Source organism: Ochlerotatus camptorhynchus, unplaced genomic scaffold (genome assembly GCF_037179485.1).
Source record: "Ochlerotatus camptorhynchus isolate MF236.1 unplaced genomic scaffold, CSIRO-AGI_Acam_v1.1 ptg000290l, whole genome shotgun sequence".
Taxonomy (NCBI): Eukaryota; Metazoa; Arthropoda; class Insecta; order Diptera; family Culicidae; genus Ochlerotatus; species Ochlerotatus camptorhynchus.
The window spans coordinates 1,638,592-1,658,036 of NW_027040779.1; the positions used below are offsets into that span (position 1 = coordinate 1,638,592).

General features: G+C 46.3%; 1 pseudogene; it reads right to left on the reverse strand.

Moving 5' to 3' along the window:
- Positions 1-11,045: 11,045 nt before the first annotated feature.
- LOC135706740 (uncharacterized) lies at positions 11,046-18,743 on the reverse strand (annotated as a pseudogene).
- Positions 18,744-19,445: the final 702 nt, after the last annotated feature.

A 19,445-nucleotide genomic window follows, 5' to 3' on the forward strand; every position in this document is an offset into this window, starting at 1 on the left:
ATGACTTTTTTTGTTTTCAACCAAAGTGAATGAAACTTTCACAGCTTATAAATGCAAACATGCAAAATCAATTATAAGTATTGAAATGCTGTTGTTCCTTTTTATTTTAAGTTTGCTTTGATTTAAAGTTGAGGACTCAGGGTGGGTACACTTTATCCCCCAAGTTTTGAGTACACTATTTGAGATACATGATTTCCATAATTCTGCCTTATTAAGTCACGCATTTTTTAAAATAAATATTCATTTAATACCGTATTTTTTAAAAATTTGGGAGATTTGATCCGTTCAAGGTCGTCATCAGGGGCCTACCAAACTTCAATCCGAAGTTTATCGAACATGAAATCAGGGACCGGTACAAGCTCGCACCAAGTGCCGTTTATCGGATGACATGGAAGGACGAAAATGTGAGGGCGTATCCGGATTGCCTTTTCCTGGTACCCTTCCAAAAGGGAACGGTGACGCTCAACGCGCTGAAAGCCATCTGCTCAGTCAATTCCATCATCGTCCGCTGGGAGCCATATCGTGGCGGCCATCGCGATGTGACTCAGTGCCAACGGTGTCTGAACTTTGGACATGGCACCCGAAACTGCAAAATTAAGCCACGCTGTGGCAATTGCGCTCAAAACCACGTGACCTACGAATGTGCTGCGGATGAAGCTGGGGCGTCCAAATGTGATGGTGCTCACTAAAGATCCAACAAGCAGTGCCCTAAACGCGAGGATTTCAAGCGCATCTGAAAACAGGCATCCACCAACAATCAACCAGGACGAAGGAAGGATAAGGCTCCAGTTTTCAGGGCGGAGGACTTTCCGCCTCTTCACAGACAAGTGAATTCGCGGGTGCGATCTGCTCCCCTCAAGAAACGTCTGAATCTTCTGCTGGACAAAGCTCTCCATCCCCTGGATTAAGTGGCACCGGTGGTGTAGTGGTAAGTGTGATTGCCTTTCACCCCAACAGGCCTCGGTTCAATCCGGGATGTTCTGAAGCATAACATCTCAGATCACGCCTGCCTTCGCAAGGGAAGTAAAGCCGTTGATCCCCGGTTCATGAGTTGATGGGTCAATAGGTAGGGTCAAGGTGTGGCGTCGGTAGCATTGGTGATCAGCACGGAAAACAAGATCGACGGAAAACAAATCAAGGGAAAAAAAATCCATCACTGGATTCGAGAGACAACCAACCAGTGTTCTAAAAAACTCAAAATCTCAAATCTCATGCATGAGTTTATGCGCCTATGAGTTTTGCCTGCCAAAACTCAACGTCGCCAAAATCACCGCTGAGTTTTCATGTTCAAAAATCCATTTCTTTATATGTCGGCGCTATTAATTGTTATCACTCTTGTTTGTGCAGCAGAGGTTGGAAAACTAATACAACATGCATGAGCATGCTATCAATTGACGTTTGAGTGGTTTTTATGAGTTTAAAGCTGGAATGATTTTTCGGCGTTGTGAGTGCATGAATATGCATTGCCACATTCGCCGGCGAGTTTATTCTTGCAGGGAGACTCAATGAATGAGATTTGAGAATGATTTTCCGAACACTGCAACCAACAATGCAAAACAACAACCCCGATCCGTTTTCAGCGGATGAACTGATGGAAATTTTCGTCAACATGACCGGTATTCTACAAGCCCGAATAGATCCATGCTCGGTAAGTTCATCATCCAGTATGGTGTCTAAACCACTAACCATCGCTACCTGGAACTCTTACTCTGTAAGAGCCGACTACCTCCGCAAGCATAGCATCGACGTGGGCCTTCTAACCGAGACCCATCTAAAGTCCAGTGACAGCTTTTGGTTGCCTGAGCACAGCATTATCCGGCTAAATCACACCAACTTTGAGGGGTGATGTAGCGGTCATCGTCAGAAAGGGAATTAAGTTCTGCACTCTGCCACACATCCGCACTTCTATCATCGAGGCTGTTAGTGTGGAGGTGGAATCACCAACTGGAAACGTCCGCTTTATTGCTGTTTTTGCTGCCCACGCCAGTGTACCGCAAGCAACGGACTAGGAATCCAATTCAAGACCTGACCGCCATCACTCGTACTAGCTCCCGATTCATCGCTCATTCATTGCACTTTGAGTCATAAAGTAGTTTTATTAATTTTCCTACTAATCTATCTACACACTTAGTTTTTTTTTCTACCGAGCTCGGCTGTGCGGGTCTCGGCGGGGAGGGGGTTTCGCTGAGATCTCGGCAGGAGTGACATTTGATTACTGAGTCTCGGATAATGCCTTTTCTAATAATCTGCCTACGTTTCTTTTCTTTGTTGTCTACTTTATCCTCTTTTTATTTTTCTGCTCTTCTTTCCTCTTCTCTTCTTTTGTTTTGTTTGTTTACATATAACTAATACTAATACCTCCTTGTTTTCTCTCTAATTTGTCTACTATGTCCCACCATCACGATGAGAGATGAGCTACCGTACATGGTACACGCTGTGGTGATTTATATGACTATATAGTTTTATTTATTTATGCTAACCTAAACACAACGTGGGGTGACCCAAATCCAAACGATCACTAACCAAAATAATAGACTTATCTTTTTTCAGCAGGTGTAATTTCGTATAGTTCTGTTTCTCTCTTTTCAGCAAAACAACAACAAAAAAGCCTCTATAACTTTTCTCCATTCTTTTAATCTTCTACTATCCCCTATAAATGTATCGGAAACTAGTGGGACTGTCTGTGCAAACAGAAACAGGCTTGCTAGTGGAAGAAGGTCGTTATGCTATACGGTCTAGCATAGGCCTACGACCAGGTTTCAGTAGGTACACACTCGCTTAACGGCAGATTGGTTTACAGCGGTCGGCCAGGGTGTGTGCTGATAAATTACAAAAATTACAATTACATCATTATTTCATACATCAGCTTGAATTACGTTGATCGATATTACATTTTTTTTTGCTGTGCACTACACCAGCCAGCAAAGTTCAACAATCCATCGTTGCTTATGCCTTTGTTGTCGTTTGGAACCAGTTTTGCGAGGTAGGTGACGATTGTGCGTATTTCTCGCGTCACTTTTGAAAAGGGCCTATTTATAGCCTGAACAATACGTAAAGATCAAATTGAAACATTTGAACGTCGCGTGAAAGTGGAACTTAATGAAGGCCTAAGTACTTTTTCGTAGTTTTTAGTTTTCGGATTTGAAAGATCGTCCGTTACAGTGGCCTGCTTACTGAACAGAAAAACGCGATCCCAGGTCCTTACATATCAAAAAAATTTATGGTAAAATCGCTTGTGTATCGTGTATTTTGCGAAACTCGTTGTTGTCGTTGGTTCCGGGTTTGAATGAATACAAAAATTTGAGCACCGGTATTATGTGATATGAGGGGCTCGGTGGCCTTAGAGCAACCGTTTTTGCTTACTGAGCAGAACATCATGAGTCTAATCTTAGTTATCGCTCAGCTTCTGAGACGCGCGGACGTATTTTTCTTGTCGTTTTAGCGCTATTTCAAAAGTCAAGCCGTTGAAGATATTTTTTCGCTTTGCTATCCGTATCGTGCCGCGTCGCGTGTGCACTGTCCGCGATGAGGCGTGAAAACACTTTCAAGATTGACTATTCGAGTTTCCCCGTGAAACCGTCGTTCGAGAAAGTGCACGGCTTCTGCCGTTCAGTGCTTGGCCTGAAGAAAGAAGACGTGCAGAGACTACAGTGCCACCGCGGTGGAGCATGTGCTTTCGTCAAGGTCAATGACCTGGCGTTAGCACAAAAAATCGTTGACAATCATGACGAGAAGCCCGAAGTTGAACTGGACGGAAAGAAGCACAAGCTTCGTATTACCATGGAAGATGGTAGTGTGGAAGTGAAGGTGCATGACCTGCCCGAAGACGTGTCCGAAGAGAAAGTGGTAGCGCGTTCGGTGAGGTGTTATCGATTCGCGAGCTAATGTGGGGTGAAGGCTACGATTTCGGTGGTATTTCGCACGGCATATGGTCTGCTAGAATGCTCGTGAAGAAAAATATTGACTCGTGGGTCACCATCGACGGGGAACGAGCGCTTATCGTTTACAAGGGACAGCTTCAATCCTGTCGCCACTGTCACGAGCAAGCGCAAACTGGCATATCATGTGTCCAGAACAAAAAGCTTCTGGTCCAGAAGAGCTACGCTAACGTTACGAAGCAAACGGGTCCACGACCGCAACCAAAACCAGCTGGTCCGAAACCAGTCAAGCCGAAACCTACCGCACCACCAACGGCAACATTGGGTGCATTTTCCGAATTGCCGAAGCAGACGGACACGAATGCGCAGAGTAGTAGCCAGGCCGCAACAGCTGTAGCGTCCCTGTGTCCGCAACCACTACTAGCGCAAATGTCGTCGTCGCAACGAGTGCCATCGGTAACTGCCCAACCAGCCAACACCAGCACGGCTACGGTTGACCTGTTCAAGAAGCCCCCACACGCGCTGCGATCGCAGAGCAAGAGCGGGAATGGCAACGAAACCGACGAATCTTCGACATCCACGAGTAGCAGGCGGGACAGGGCCGACCGCCGAGCAAAGAAACCGCGCCGGACCAGCGAGGACGAAGAGCGGGGTGGAGAGAAGCTCCCATAAATGGCTCTCACATCCTACAACGTTGCTTCCATCAACATTGGCACCATCACGAACCCTACAAAACTAAATGCGCTCCGAACCTTCATCAGTAGCCAAAACCTCGATATAGTGTGTCTGCAAGAGGTTGAAAACGAGCAGCTCTCCTTGACTGGCTTCGTCGTTTTCGCCAATGTAGACCACATGAGAAGAGGTACAGCTATTGCTCTGAAGGACTACATCCATGCCACTCACGTCGAACGAAGTCTGGACGGCCGACTGCTTGCGCTGAGAGTGCAAGATACAACTATCTGCAACGTTTACGCTTCCTCCGACCCTTCGCAGCGCGCAGCTCGGGAGGATTTCTTTAATGGGACGCTTACCTACTACCTCCGTCATCGGACACAGCATGTGATTCTGGCTGGTGACTTTAATTGTGTGCTGCGAGCATGCGATTCAAGTAGCCCCAACACAAGCCCTTCACTCAAAACAGCTGTGCAGCAGCTCCAGCTGCACGATGTGTGGGAAAAGCTTTGTCCACGCGATACAGGCTTCACCTACGTCAGCAGAAATGCTCAATCGAGCCTCGACCGCATTTATGTCAGCAGCCTTTTTTGTGATAACCTGCGAGCAGCACACACGCATGTCTGCTCGTTCACCGACCACAAAGCGCTGACACTCCGAATATGCCTCCCCCAACTTGGACACGAACACGGCCGTGTATTCTGGTCACTTCGGCCCCACCTTCTAACTGACGAAAACGTTGGGGAGTTCCAATATAAGTGGCAATATTGGACCCGCCAACGCAGGAACTACGGGTCATGGATGGAATGGTGGCTCTCGTACGCTAAGCCTAAAATAAAATCGTTCTTCAAGTGGAAATCTCGAGAAGTTTTCGACGAATTCTACAGCGCACACCAGCGTCTCTATGCGGAGCTACGGTTAGCGTACGACGGGTATTACCAGCACCCAGAACTGATAACCGCGATCAATCGATTGAAAGGAGAACTGTTGGCACTGCAGCGTAATTTCTCCCATACGTTCATGCGGATCAACGAAACGCACGTGGCGGGGGAACCACTGTCGATATTCCAGTTGGGGAAGAGGCGGAGAAAGAGAACCGTCATCACACAACTGGCCACGGAGCAAAATGCAAACATCGAGGAACCGCAAGCGATCGAGGCGCACTTGCTGGGCTATTTCTCCGAGCTCTACTCGGAAGAAGCAAACGGTGGAGACGACAACAGCTTCGTTTGTGACATAGCTGTTCCGCCGAACGACCCACTGAATGAAGCCTGCACGAGCGAAATCACCACGGCAGAAATTCTGTCGGCAATAACAACAAGTGCTCCCAGAAAGTCTCCCGGCTGCGACGGCATTCCGCGAGAGTTTTATTACCGCATGCTCGACGTTATCCACCGAGAGCTGAACCTGCTGCTCAACGAAGCGCTCACCGGCAATCTTCCCGCCGCATTTGTGGAAGGCATTATCGTGCTGGTTAAAAAGAGAGGAGGAGACAACACGGCACGATCCTACCGTCCGATCTCGCTGCTCAACAGCGATTACAAACTGTTTTCCCGCATTATCAAGACCAGGCTAGAGCGGGTGATGAGAGCCCACCACGTGCTGAGCGATGGACAGAAATGCTCTAACTCCGAGCGAAACATCTTCCAAGTCACCCTTGCTCTGAAAGATCGGATCGCCAGTCTCCGTCACCATCGCCGTGCCGGGAAGCTCGGATTCAACGAGAATCTCATCGCTCTGCTGGCACAGATTGCCAATCGCTCAACCTCACGGCTGCTCATCAATGGGCATCTCTCTCGCCCTTTCGAAATCCAACGGTACGGCAAGGGGACCCGTTGTCCATGCACCTCTTCGTGCTGTACCTCCACCCACTGGTGGTCAGACTCGAGCAAGCATGCGGAAATGATTTGCTAGTGGCCTACGCGGATGATATCAGCGTCATCGTCACATCGGTCGGGCAAATCGAGGCGATGAATGGTCTGTTCACTCGCTTCGAGCTAGCCGCCGGTGCCAAATTGAACTTGCGGAAGACTATTTCCATTGACGTTGGGTTTTGCGAAGGCAACGCGATCATCACCCCGTGGCTGCAAACAGCGAATGTAGTCAAAATTCTGGGTGTTGTCTTCGCAAACTCAATCCGCCTGATGACGACGTTGAACTGGGATGCACAGGTAGGGAAGTTCGCGCAGCAAATGTGGTTGCACTCTCTACGGACACTAACGTTGCACCAAAGAGTCATCATGCTGAACACGTCGGCACCTCCAGGATATGGTACCTGTCGTCGATACTGCCGCCCCTTGCCAAGCACACGGCGAAAATTACATCAACGATGGGTACCTTCCTGTGGAGAGGAATGGTGGCCCACGTCCCAATGATGCAGCTAGCACGGAGCAGAGAAGACGGAGGACTGAAGTTGCATCTACCAGCACTAAAATGTAAGTCGTTGGCCATTAACCGGCACCATCCGTGAGATCGATTCCCTTCCTTATTTTAGATCCCTTCTGCTCCACGTAAATCCCCGCCCAGCAATCTCTATAGATCTTCCTGACCTCAAAATAATCCTATCTAGTTTATCCCAATTTCCTCACTAAATCCTCCGCCGATCAAATCCACCGACATTTCGTTATCCAAACCGACCTGCATAGGGTGGAACGTAATAGCCCGACGATACTGTACCTCCTGGTCAATGAGAAGATCGAGCATCGCAAGCTATTTTTTGTGATGCAGCGAGTGGCGGACGAGAACTGCACACATTGTGACAATCAAACGGCTCTCCTCCATAAATTCTGCACCTGCACTCGTGTTGGCCCGGCTTGGACGGTCCTGCAGCAGAGGATAACAGGCATTTTGGATGGATGGAGACGACTCACATTTGAAGACCTGGTGAGACCTGCCTTAATAGGAATAGAAAATACAAAACGTGTGGAAATTCTTAAACTTTTTATTAATTACATCTGCTTTGTTAATGGAAGTAACGGTAGAATTGATGTAGCTGAGTTGAATTTTCATCTAGATATAGAAAACTAATTGTAAAAACACTGACAATAAAACTAAACTTTTTATAGAATAAAAATAAAAATAAAAATCTCAGGCCCATCCACATTCAAGATTCGTCAATCGTTTTATTTGTTAATATGACTACATGGTAATAACAGCAACTCGGTGATTAAAAAGGTGCTCGTCTGCCTAGTGGCAAACGTTTTTGCTTACTGAGCAGAAGACCGTGGGTTTAGTCCCAAGCTCCTTCGCGTTATACGATCGTTAGGCCAAAACGAACTCTGCTGCAAACCCAACCCTCTTATCCAACATCCCAGTGATTCCTCGTGGAAGTGCAGAGGTGTTCTCGGCTTCCATCAAAGCGAGTGTCATGTCAACACAATCCTTCCCATTCCTTTCTTGACCTGTGTTCGGGCGCGGCCGGCGCTGGTATTGCCTAATTTAAGATCACCAGTTTTTACACATTGAGGATGATTGCTAGTCCCAAGCATCGTCTATTGGTTCTCTGTGTAATTACAGCTGATCTGGCAATAACAGAGTAGCAACCGTGGGCGGTCAATCAAGCTCAAGCTCAAGCTTTAGTGCTTAGTTCAAGCAAATGTATCTGTAGGATTCCATGTTATCTGTTGGTACTGAAATGATGAGGTTTTGTGCTCACTAGTGTGGGCTTTTCCCTCCAAATAAATAAATTATAAATAAATAAATAAATTACAAATACAAGAAATAAAGATCATTTAAAATTAAAGTCATAAACGTAGGTACCGTCCGGTAGGCTCAGATTCTGTGATTGATGTGTTTTCCCTAATACATATTTCATTTCCGCACCGCTATCATCTCCAAAAACATCGAGGACCAATTTCCACAGCATTGTTCTAAACTGGTGTCCAATCTTCTAACTCATCGGTTCTTTTCAGGACCAAAAATGACTGGAAAAAAAAGTGTAAACTATAGAGTAAGAGCTTGTATCCAAGACATATCGCCCAGGATTGGCTTGTTCTGCATGGACATCGACAGAGCACCTCACAAACAGAACTCTCAAATTGCTTCTGAATTTCAACCTATCGAACTTTATCACTGATAACGAGTTATGAAATCAATTTAAAATATAATCTACTTTTGCTGTGACATCAAAACTACCTTTCGTAATCATGCGTCAAATCTACGGTCGTATCTTGGATACAACCTCTTACTTTTTTGCACAAGAACATTTTCCCAATAGGTATTGTGTGCTATCTTTGGCACACGGGCTAGAAAAAGACTTCACTTTCACCTTCTCTAGTGGATACAAAATAATATTATCAAAATATATCTACAGGGTTTATATATAGAGGCGGCCAATGCCTTTTGGCTGATCGAAATAATGAAAGTATTTACTGAAAACTGGTGCAGAAGGCAAAATAAAGGGCTATTGTTTAAATTTATTGCGGACCGATCGGGTTCGAGATGTTGCACCGTCGATTAATGATGTCGCCTCGATGATGCGACGTTGATGATGCTACAGTACTCCCCTGCTAAACATCCATCTAGCGATAGCGAAATGGAATGACGACTCGTCGACCAGAACGAGTGAGCCTAGTCGGTGGAGTTGTAGCTGCGGGACTAGAGCTACTGTGTGGCGGCTGTTGCTCCTCAGTTGTGTAAACGAACTTCAACCGCCCTTTGACGTCGATCCTGAAGTGTTTGCTGGTTCGACTCACCACCTCAAATGGACCATCGTACGGGGACGATGACGACGGTCGAACGGAATCGTTGCGGGTGAAAACGTGCTTGCATGAAAACGGCTCGATTTCCAGGCCATGCCGTGTCCTTGGGTCGTAGATCACGCATAGCTTTTCGCAGCTTAACGAAAAAAATCTGCATTGGTGCGATTGGTGGTGTTATCGACGAAGAACTTGGACGGTATGCGGAGAGTCATTCCGTACACCATCTCAGCTGACGATGCTTGGATGTCTTCTTTGTAGGTTGTCCACAAACAAGCAGGATCACTGGCAGGTGTTCGGTCCAGTGGTCCGGGTCGTGGCAAAGAATTTACGCTTTCAACGTACTATGCCACCGTTCGATGATGCCATTCGATTGAGGATGGAACGCCGTTGTTTGCAGATGGCTGATTCCAAGGCTGTGAACCAACTCGGAATACAGCGACGATTCGAACTGGCGTCGGTACGCCAAAACGAGAAATCCACCCGGTGACAAGTGCTTGAGCGATCGTCGCACAGTGGACACCGTCCATACAAATTTCGGACAAAAATCCAAAAGTTGTCTGAATTTGATGGACATTTCATATTGTAGTGATTTTAGGATGCTGCGCAGGCATCAACATTATCTGATAAATGGTGATAATATCATCTATCAGATAGAGGCCTATCACAATGATAGATTCTCTCTCAGTCTATCATGATAGAACCCCTATCCCATCTTTGATACTATCATGATAGAAAAAATGATAGATAGACTCAATGATGGGATAGGACAGATAGAAACAATATCATTTCCTTTAGCTTTCATGATATATGGTCCATCTGATAGTTGAACTATCACATGATAGAGATAGGGATTCTTTCTGTATCAATGATAGTTCGAAATAATATATTTTATAATGGACAACGGACAATTCACCTCCCAAATGGTCAAAATAAAATACATTCCAATCCGAATCAATATTTATATTTCGGACCGGGGACGAAGTGTAGATGCCGGAAACTGATTTCTGTCCTTACGATCCTGTCCGAGGATGACGTCTAAATACCGGAAATCAATGTTCGCCATCATTTTTAAATCCAAGATAGTGACTTCCGGTTATGATCGCGCACGATAGGACCCTACTGCGTTAAATGTGATGAACTAGCCTACGGCTAAAAATCACAAAAATAAAGAAAAAAAAAAAAAAAAAAAACCCTACTGCGTTGTGATCAGTATAAGATTAAATTAAAAGACGACCGAATATTCTACCGACCAGCCGCGGTGGTGGTTTCGAGACGATTGAATATATTTCACACACGATACAATAAACGTACAAACACAATACGGTATAGCAGGCATTACAATGTTAACAATAATACGAATAGGAAAGTGGCGCGTTGCCCAAACAGGTTACATTATAATTGTGAAATATTGTTGAATCAAATACCCTTCAATATGGATATTTTTGGAATCATGGTGACGTATAGAGAACGGAAATCGATGTCCGACGCCATTTTGAAATCCAAGATGGCGGCTTCTGGTTATCCTAAAATCTGGAAAACATTATCAAATACCCTTAATACGTTTGGACCTGAGGACCATGATACGTTCGGACTTTCGGATAAAACTACCGAACGCTTTGACGATTCAACTCAGAGTGTTTATTATTAGGTTTTAGGTTTGGAGTCCGCTAGTGTAAATGAGTGAATGTTATATAAAGACAAGGAAAGTTCATATACAGCTTATGCTGCGTTTGCAAATTAGAGCCTCGCAGCCTGGCTTAAGTATGTGCTGTATTTACCGTGTGAATCGGTCATATTACGGATTCACAAGTCGAACTGTAATTCTGATGAAGTGGTATGCTGGTACGACACGTTTCTGCTGATGTAGTAAATTCGTGTACTGTATCAAGATTTGGGGATGTCTACTACACCTGGCCAGTTTCCACATCTCTGAATCTTCAAAGCGTTTTTGAGCCCAGTAGTGCACGATACTGAAATCTTGAATATCAGCATCTACCCGTTGTTGGTGCTGAAGACTCCTTAGCCTAATTTCTAAGGTGTTGCTTTTTGGAATCGTTGCAGAACTTTCGCCGAGCCTCGAAGACAAGTAACTATTGAGGCTAAACTTGCCCTGTGATGTAGATGGCACACCCTCATTTGCTGGTAGAGGTGATGGATCTTGATGCCATGTTTGTGATTTGTTGGTAAGCTTGTTGTACACTGCTAGCAAATAATCCAAGAATGGAGAATCAATGCTGTTCGTGCATCAACATTATATATCGACACACGAATGCACATCGCAGAGCCATCTACTTGCCAACCCACACATCAAATCCATTGCCGACCTCCAGAACATCGTTAGACCGACCGACTCCGACAACTGTTGGCTGATATTAACGGCCCTTCGGGAACGGCAAGATGGAGAAACCATTACTTCCGATCACCACTCAGCTATAAAAGCTCGAGCCGTCGTGAGTGGTTCCTGGACGTCAACGATACAAAATGTAAACAGTGAAGTTCTATTGATAGTGAAACTAGAGTAAAAATTGTGTTACATAAAGAATAAATGAATTTATGGTGAATTAAGTGCAATTAAATAAAGTAGTTAGTAATTTGAGAAGAAGAAGAAGTGTTAGTGAATGCTTAATGCACTTACCTGCATCTGGAACCGGCACCTGAAAAGAAAACCAAGGTAAACCCGACTTACCTGCACCCGTGAACTGCTGCATCACCTGCTGCTCGTCTTTGTGCTATCGACAAAGTGGTCCTTCGAGCCAGATTACCGTCGAACTCCGGTCATCCGCCTACCCTACTGGAGGTTTTTACCACGTGCCCGGCCAGGTTGAGGTTACCTGCTTCGCGTCGATTGGAAATTTACACAAGGCATAGCTTTGCCTTAGATCAGGTTATTAGCTTTCCAATCACCTTAAATCAACCCTTTTGATCTGCGCGGTCTGTGGTTTGCAGATCCTTTGCACCCAATCGAATTGTTCCTACCACGATGTCCAACGATCGGCGAATTAAATCGCTGAAGACGAGGCAGAAGAGCCACCTAACCTCGTTCGGACTCATCAAGGCGTTCGTCGATGGCTACCAGGAGGAAACTGGTGCACGTGAAGTTGCCGTCCGACTGGAGCACCTCGTGGCCATCTGAAACGACTTCAACGCCATACAAGCCGAGCTTGAAACGCTGGATGAAGCAACCATCGAGGCTCACCTCAAAGAGCGCATCGAGTTCGAGACATCGTACTTCAGGGTCAAAGGGTTCCTGCTGGCTGTAAATAAAAACGAACCTACGTCGCCACGCACTTCTTCATCTTCTTCTTCTGCCACGCAAAGCCCTCTGTCGTCGCATGTAAGGTTGCCCGACATAAAACTGCCAGTTTTCGCCAGAAATCTCGACCAATGGTTAAACTTCCACGACCTTTTCGTTTCGTTGGTACACTCGTCGCATGAACTGTCGAACATCCAGAAATTCTACTACCTTCGCTCGTCACTCTCTGGGGATGCTTTGAAGCTCGTGCAAACTATTGCCCTTAGCGCCAAAAACTACCAGGTTGCCTCGAATCTACTATTGGACCACTACCAGAACCCCGTACGCCTAAAGCAGTCATACGTCGACTCGCTTTTCGAATTTCCATCCGTCAGAAAGAAATCCGCTTCTGAGCTTCACTCGCTGGTCGAAAAGTGCGAAGCTAACGTGAAAGTCCTTCATCAGCTCGGGGAGCAAACGGAATACTGGGACATTCTGCTGATCCGCATGTTGAGCACCCGTTTAGATCCCACTACCCGGAGGGATTGGGAAGAACACGCATCGACACTCAACGCCGTATCGTTCCAGAATCTGACGACCTTTATTCAACGCCGAGTTTCGGTTCTGCAAACCATCGGAAAGACCACCGCGACTCCGTTACCAATCAACTTCTCCAAGAAACCGGTTCAACGAGTGGTTGCCAGTCACGGAACATGTCCAACCAACCAACGAAAGTGTGTTGCTTGCTCAGATCATCACCCTTTGTACCAATGCGGTGTATTTTCCAGAATGAATGTCGATGAGAAGGAAAAGGAAGTTCGTCGCCACCAATTGTGCCGTAACTGTCTGCGTAAGGGGCATATGGCTAAGGAATGTCCGTCATCAAGTACTTGCCGTAAATGCAGAGGTCACCATCACACTCAGCTTTGCCAAGGTTCTGCTGCAACTAGCTCGAAGGTCATCGAATCGCCTCAACCGAAGGAGAATTCAAGCCAACAATCAACCGAACAACCATCCGCTTCAGTATCAGCAACCCTCAACGAGCATGCCAGCTACGCTTCCGCTGGACGCGGACGCAAAAGCGTACTTCTCGCCACCGCTGTAGTCATCGTAGTCGACGATAATGGGACGGAACATGCTGCTAGAGCGCTGCTAGACTCAGGCAGTGAATGTTGCTTTGCCACAGAAACGTTTTCGCAACTTGTCAAGATCCAACGTAAGCGGATCCACCTTCCTGTCGCCGGAATAGGACAGTCCTCAACGGAATCGCGCTTCAAGTTCCTCTCGAAAATCCACTCTCGTGTCTGTAACTATGCCACCACCGTTGAACTTCTCGTGCTGCCGAAGGTCGCAATCGATTTGCCCTCAGGTGCAGTCGACACGTCATCTTGGGAGATTCTGCCTGGCATTCAACTAGCTGATGCTGCTTTCTACCGAACCAGCCCAATCGATCTCATTCTAGGTGCGGAAATCTTCTTTGAATTGTTCAAAGTCTCGGGTAGAATCCAACTTGGTCCTGGTCTGCCAACGCTCATCAATTCCGTCTTCGGCTGGGTTGTCTCCGGGAAGAACACCCAGTGTCCTTCAACCACTCTGATCGTTGCCAACGTCGCTGCCGTTGCCGATTTGAACACCCTTATGGAGAAATTCTGGTCCATCGAAGAAGACAGCTCAAGCCCTAACTACTCGGTGGAGGAAACTGCGTGTGAAGAGCACTTTTGTCGAACGGTCTCTCGAACTCCCGAAGGTCGTTACATCGTTTCTCTGCCTCTGAAGGAAGACATCCTCTCTAACCTCGGCGACAATCGGCGCACTGCTATTCGTCGCTTTCGTCTCCTGCAAGGTCAGCTAGCTCGAAACGATGAACTCGGCAAACAGTACCAAGATTTCATGGACGAGTACCAGCAGCTAGGTAACATGGAACTTGTGCAGGATTACCAGCAAGCGCAATATCCTTCTTACCATCTTCCCCATCATGCCGTAGTACGAGAGGACAGCACCACCACGAAGGTACGCGTGGTCTTCGACGGGTCGTGCCGTACACCGAATGGACCATCCTTGAATGACGCACTCATGATCGGACCCATTGTACAGGAAGACCTCCGATCACTGACTATGCGATCCCGAATCCACCCGATCCTGCTCAACGCCGATGTCAAACAAATATATCGGCAGATTCTGACGGACCAACGAAGCAACAACCTACAGCATATAGTATGGAGTCCATCATCAGAAGCCCCTCTACAAACATACGAGCTAAAAACCGTTACTTACGGTACCGCCAGCGCTCCGTTTCTTGCTACACGAGTGCTGCAGCAACTGGCTGATGACGAGCAAACCGACTTCCCCGAAGCTGCCAACGTTCTTCGTAAGGACTTCTACGTCGACGACCTGTTTTCCGGAGCGAACACAGTAGAAGAAGCAATCGCTCTACGAAAGCAGCTAGAATCTCTTCTCAAAAGAGGAGGTTTCGAACTACGAAAATGGGCATCAAACGAACCAGCGGTTGTAGAAGACGTCCCGACCGAGAACAGGGCTCTCAAGTCATTAGTTGCCCTCGACAGGGATCAATGCATCAAAACACTAGGGCTGCACTGGGAGCCAGCCACCGACGTTCTTCGCTACAAGACTCAACTTTCTCCGAGCTCCACTACCGAAGCTCTGACGAAACGTGTCACACTCTCGCATATAGCACGCTTATTCGACCCACTAGGACTAGTTGGACCGGTCGTAACCACAGCGAAAATCCTTATGCAGGCCATTTGAACACTTATGGACGATGAAGGAAAGGCATGGAGCTGGGATAAAGAACTTCCATCAGCTTTCAAAACTCGTTGGGAATCGTACCAGTCGCAACTTCCTTGCCTCCACGAACTACGTATGCAACGTTGCGTTCTATTTCCGTCACCAACGTCACTGCAGTTCCACATCTTCACCGACGCCTCCGATCACGCATACGGTGCGTGTGTCTACATTCGATCAACGAACGCTAATGGTTGCGTCAAGGTAGCGCTCGTGGCCTCCAAATCAAAGGTCGCCCCTCTCAAGAAGCAGAGCATTCCGCGACTCGAACTGTGCGGTGCACTCATTGGCTCTACGAGAAAGTAATGAAATCTCTTCAACTGACAGCGGACACATTTTTCTGGGTCGATTCCACTGTAGTCCTCTGCTGGCTGAAATCTTCTCCCTCTACATGGACAACAATCGTGGCGAACCGTGTATCCAAAATCCAGCTTGCTACCGAAAACTGCTCGTGGAATCACGTCGCCGGAATACAGAACAGCAGACAGCAGACAATCTCATCGAAAGCAGCCTCTGGTGGAACGGTCCCGACTGGCTACAACGTGAACCTACCGTATGGCCAATAGCAACCAAATCCAACCCTAATCAACCCGAAGAAGCTCTGCGAGAAACCAAGAAGTCGCTTTTTACTGCTGGTATAGCAGTTGAAGAACCGTCATTCATCGATGAGCACGTCGGAAAGTTCTCCAACTACGCACGCATGCTACGGATTACTGCATACTGTCTTCGGTTTCTGCAAAACTGTCGGCTTAAAACCACTCAGCGTCAAGCAAGTACCTTTCTCACCACGGAGGATCTCATCAAGGCGGAATCGACGCTAATCAAGCTAGTGCAGCAACAATGTTTTGGCAGCGAACGACAACAACTACTACAACGACAACCTGTACCAGCTAAATCTCGTCTTCGATGGTTTCATCCTTTTCTCGACAACAATCAAGTTCTTCGAATCGGTGGACGACTTAGCAACTCGCAACTTTCGTTCGACAATAAGCATCCCGTCATCCTACCATCGTCACACGCATTCTCATCGCTACTGGTTAGATCCTTTCATCTTCGACATCTTCACGCAGCGCCACAACTTCTTCGTCTCCGGTATTGAATCATAGGGGCCAGGGATCTCGTCAAGCGGATGGTCCATAGCTGCGTCGTTTGCTTCCGGAGCCGTCCTAAAATGATAGAGCAATTTATGGCAGAGTTACCTACTGCTCGTGTCACTGCAACCCGACCGTTCACCGTAACCGGCATCGACTACTGGGGGCCCATTCAAATCCAACCGCATCATCGACGAGCAGCACCGAGAAAGGCATATGTGGCAGTTTTCGTGTGCTTCTGTACAAAAGCAGTGCATCTAGAACTGGTGGCGGACTTGAGCACAGCCAAGTTCATTCAAGCCTTGCGACGATTCGTCTCCCGGCGAGGTCTCTGTTCCGAAATCTACAGCGACAATGGACGAAATTTCGTAGGAGCTGTCAACGAACTACGTCGCCTACTTCGCAGCCAGGATCACAAATTTGCAGTCGCCGAAGAATGCAAGAAAAACGGGATCAAATGGCACTTCAATCCGCCGAAAGCATCTCACTTTGGCGGACTGTGGGAAGCAGCAATAGCATCGGCACAGAAACACTTTTTCCGAGTATTGGGACCTCGCACTTTGGCCTTCGACGACACTGAAACCCTTCTCGCTCAAATCGAATGCTGCTTAAATTCCAGGCCAATCGTTCCAGTCAGCGACGATCCAAGCGATTTTGAGGCGCTCACACCCGGCCACTTTCTCACTGGTTCCGCCTTGAAAGCTGTGCCGGACTTCGATTATTCTTCAGTTCCGTACAATCGTCTTCGTCACTTTCAGTCAGTCTTGTAAGCGGTCACGGTAGTCGACACATTTTCTGTGATAATTGACTGCCTTTGCCTCCGACACTTGCAAAACAAGCTATCATAGTACAGTACCAAACTAAAATGTCATATGACAGGCTCTGTCATACGACACCGTCGCCGAAGACCGTCACGAATGTATTTTTTTTAGTTTTTCTCATAATAAGAGCTGCTGATGGTGTGCATGTGTGAATTCTGAAAATAGCAAGCAATGATGTCCTAGTAATAATATTTCTGATCAGAAATGGTTTGATTTACACCAAATTGAGGAATTACAACGAAATCACACATGTCATATGATAGCTCTTTTAGCTCGAATGTTATTCTACCGCTCGTGTTGTGTGAGAGAGACAACGGTAGAGCATGAGTGTTCGAATACAAACAGACTGTCGCGCACGACAACGGAGCGAGTGTAGTAAAAAACGTCAACTGTTTCAACCCCTGCTTTCAGTAGACTCAAAAAATCCTCCAAGATTTGTGGCAGAGATGGCACACTGAATATTTGACAACTCTCCAGCCACGAATGAAGTGGATAAATCCATCTACCACAATTGAAACTGGACGGCTGGTCATCATCAAGGACGAGAATTCTCCTCCCATGCGCTGGGGAACAGCTCGAATAGTCGAACTACACCCTGGAACCGATGTAATCGTTCGTGTCGTCACTCTCCAAACACCGCACGGAAAATTCACTCGACCGGTGTCCAAAATATGCAAAATATCACATCATCACCATCGAATGAAACCACTCCATCTTCGTCGTAAAATTCATCACCATCCGAAGAATCTCCATTCAGCCATCAATAATCGAAGCCATCAGTCAACTCGAACTGAAGGGGCCAGAATGTTCGTGAATCAACATTATATATCGACACACGAATGCACATCGCAGAGCCATCTACTTGCCAACCCACACATCAAATCCATTGCCGACCTCCCGAACATCGTTAGACCGACCGACTCCGACAACTTTTGGCTGACATTAACGGCCCTTCGGCAAGATGGAGAAACCATTACTTCCGATCATCCCTCAGCTATAAAAGCTCGAGCCATCGTGAGTGTGCTCTCTTGGTTCCTGGACGTCAACGATACAAAATGTAAACAGTGAAGTTCTATTGATAGTGAAACTAGAGTAAAAATTGTATTGCATAAAGAATAAATGAATTTATGGTGAATTAAGTACAATTAAATAAAGTAGTTAGTAATTTGAGAAGAAGAAGAAGTGTTAGTGAATGCTTATTGCACTGACCTGCATCTGGAACCGGCACCTGAAAAGAAAACCAAGGTAAACCCGACTTACCTGCACCCGTGAACTGCTGCATCACCTGCTGCTCGTCTTTGTGCTATCGACAAATGCTTTAATTTCATATCAACGCATGTTTGAATATTCACACATACTACTATGCTTTCTTTATGTGACGATGAGAATAAATTCGAACCATGACATGAAAACCGGGGATCCATCTACACCGCTGTCTGAAAAGCGTAATTACCGAACAGGGCTTTTTCGCGATGTTGCATGGATTCCAGGATCGCAGTTCGGAACATGTTCGATTCTAACGCAGATACTCTGCCAAATGCGGTCATCCAGAGGCAAAAAAAAAATCACTGAGTGTACACCTTTCTTTCTGTATCGCAACCGTGCACTCATATAATGGTGCGAATGCTTCCACAAACGCCTCAATGAAATCCCAATAAGAGGTGAGATCTATAAAAATGAGATGAAATTTATCAACGATTGAAAAAGTTTGTAAAATATGTACTTTACTCAACGATAATTTATGTACTCACCCAGTTCGTTGTACTCCTGGCCAAGTTTATCGAAAAAATCTTTATTGTTAAGCACACTTCGTTTCATCATAAAATTCGAATTCCATCTTGTTGGAACTTTCCACCAGAAACCTCGAAAAAGTTCTTGTACTTGGCATTACGAAAAGACGTGACCAGCTTTGTAAGAGATTTGATTTTAACTTGATGACCCCTATCCTTGCACACATCTGAGACAACTAGTTGTGTGGTATGCGCTCCACAATGGAGTGGATACGACTTGGTGTCCATGTATTATGCCATGAAGGTCACTCAGAATACTTTCCAATTTATCATCGTAGTCCTCCAAAAGTTCACCTTCATTGTCACATAGTTTTTCGTGGGATACCTTTTGGGTATCGTCGTCGACGCTGTTATCAGGCAAATGATCGATATCTTCCAGAGTATCTTTCTCCATTAAGTGCACCATTTCACCATATTGCGGCCATTGTCAACAGTTACACTATATATTTGAGCAATATC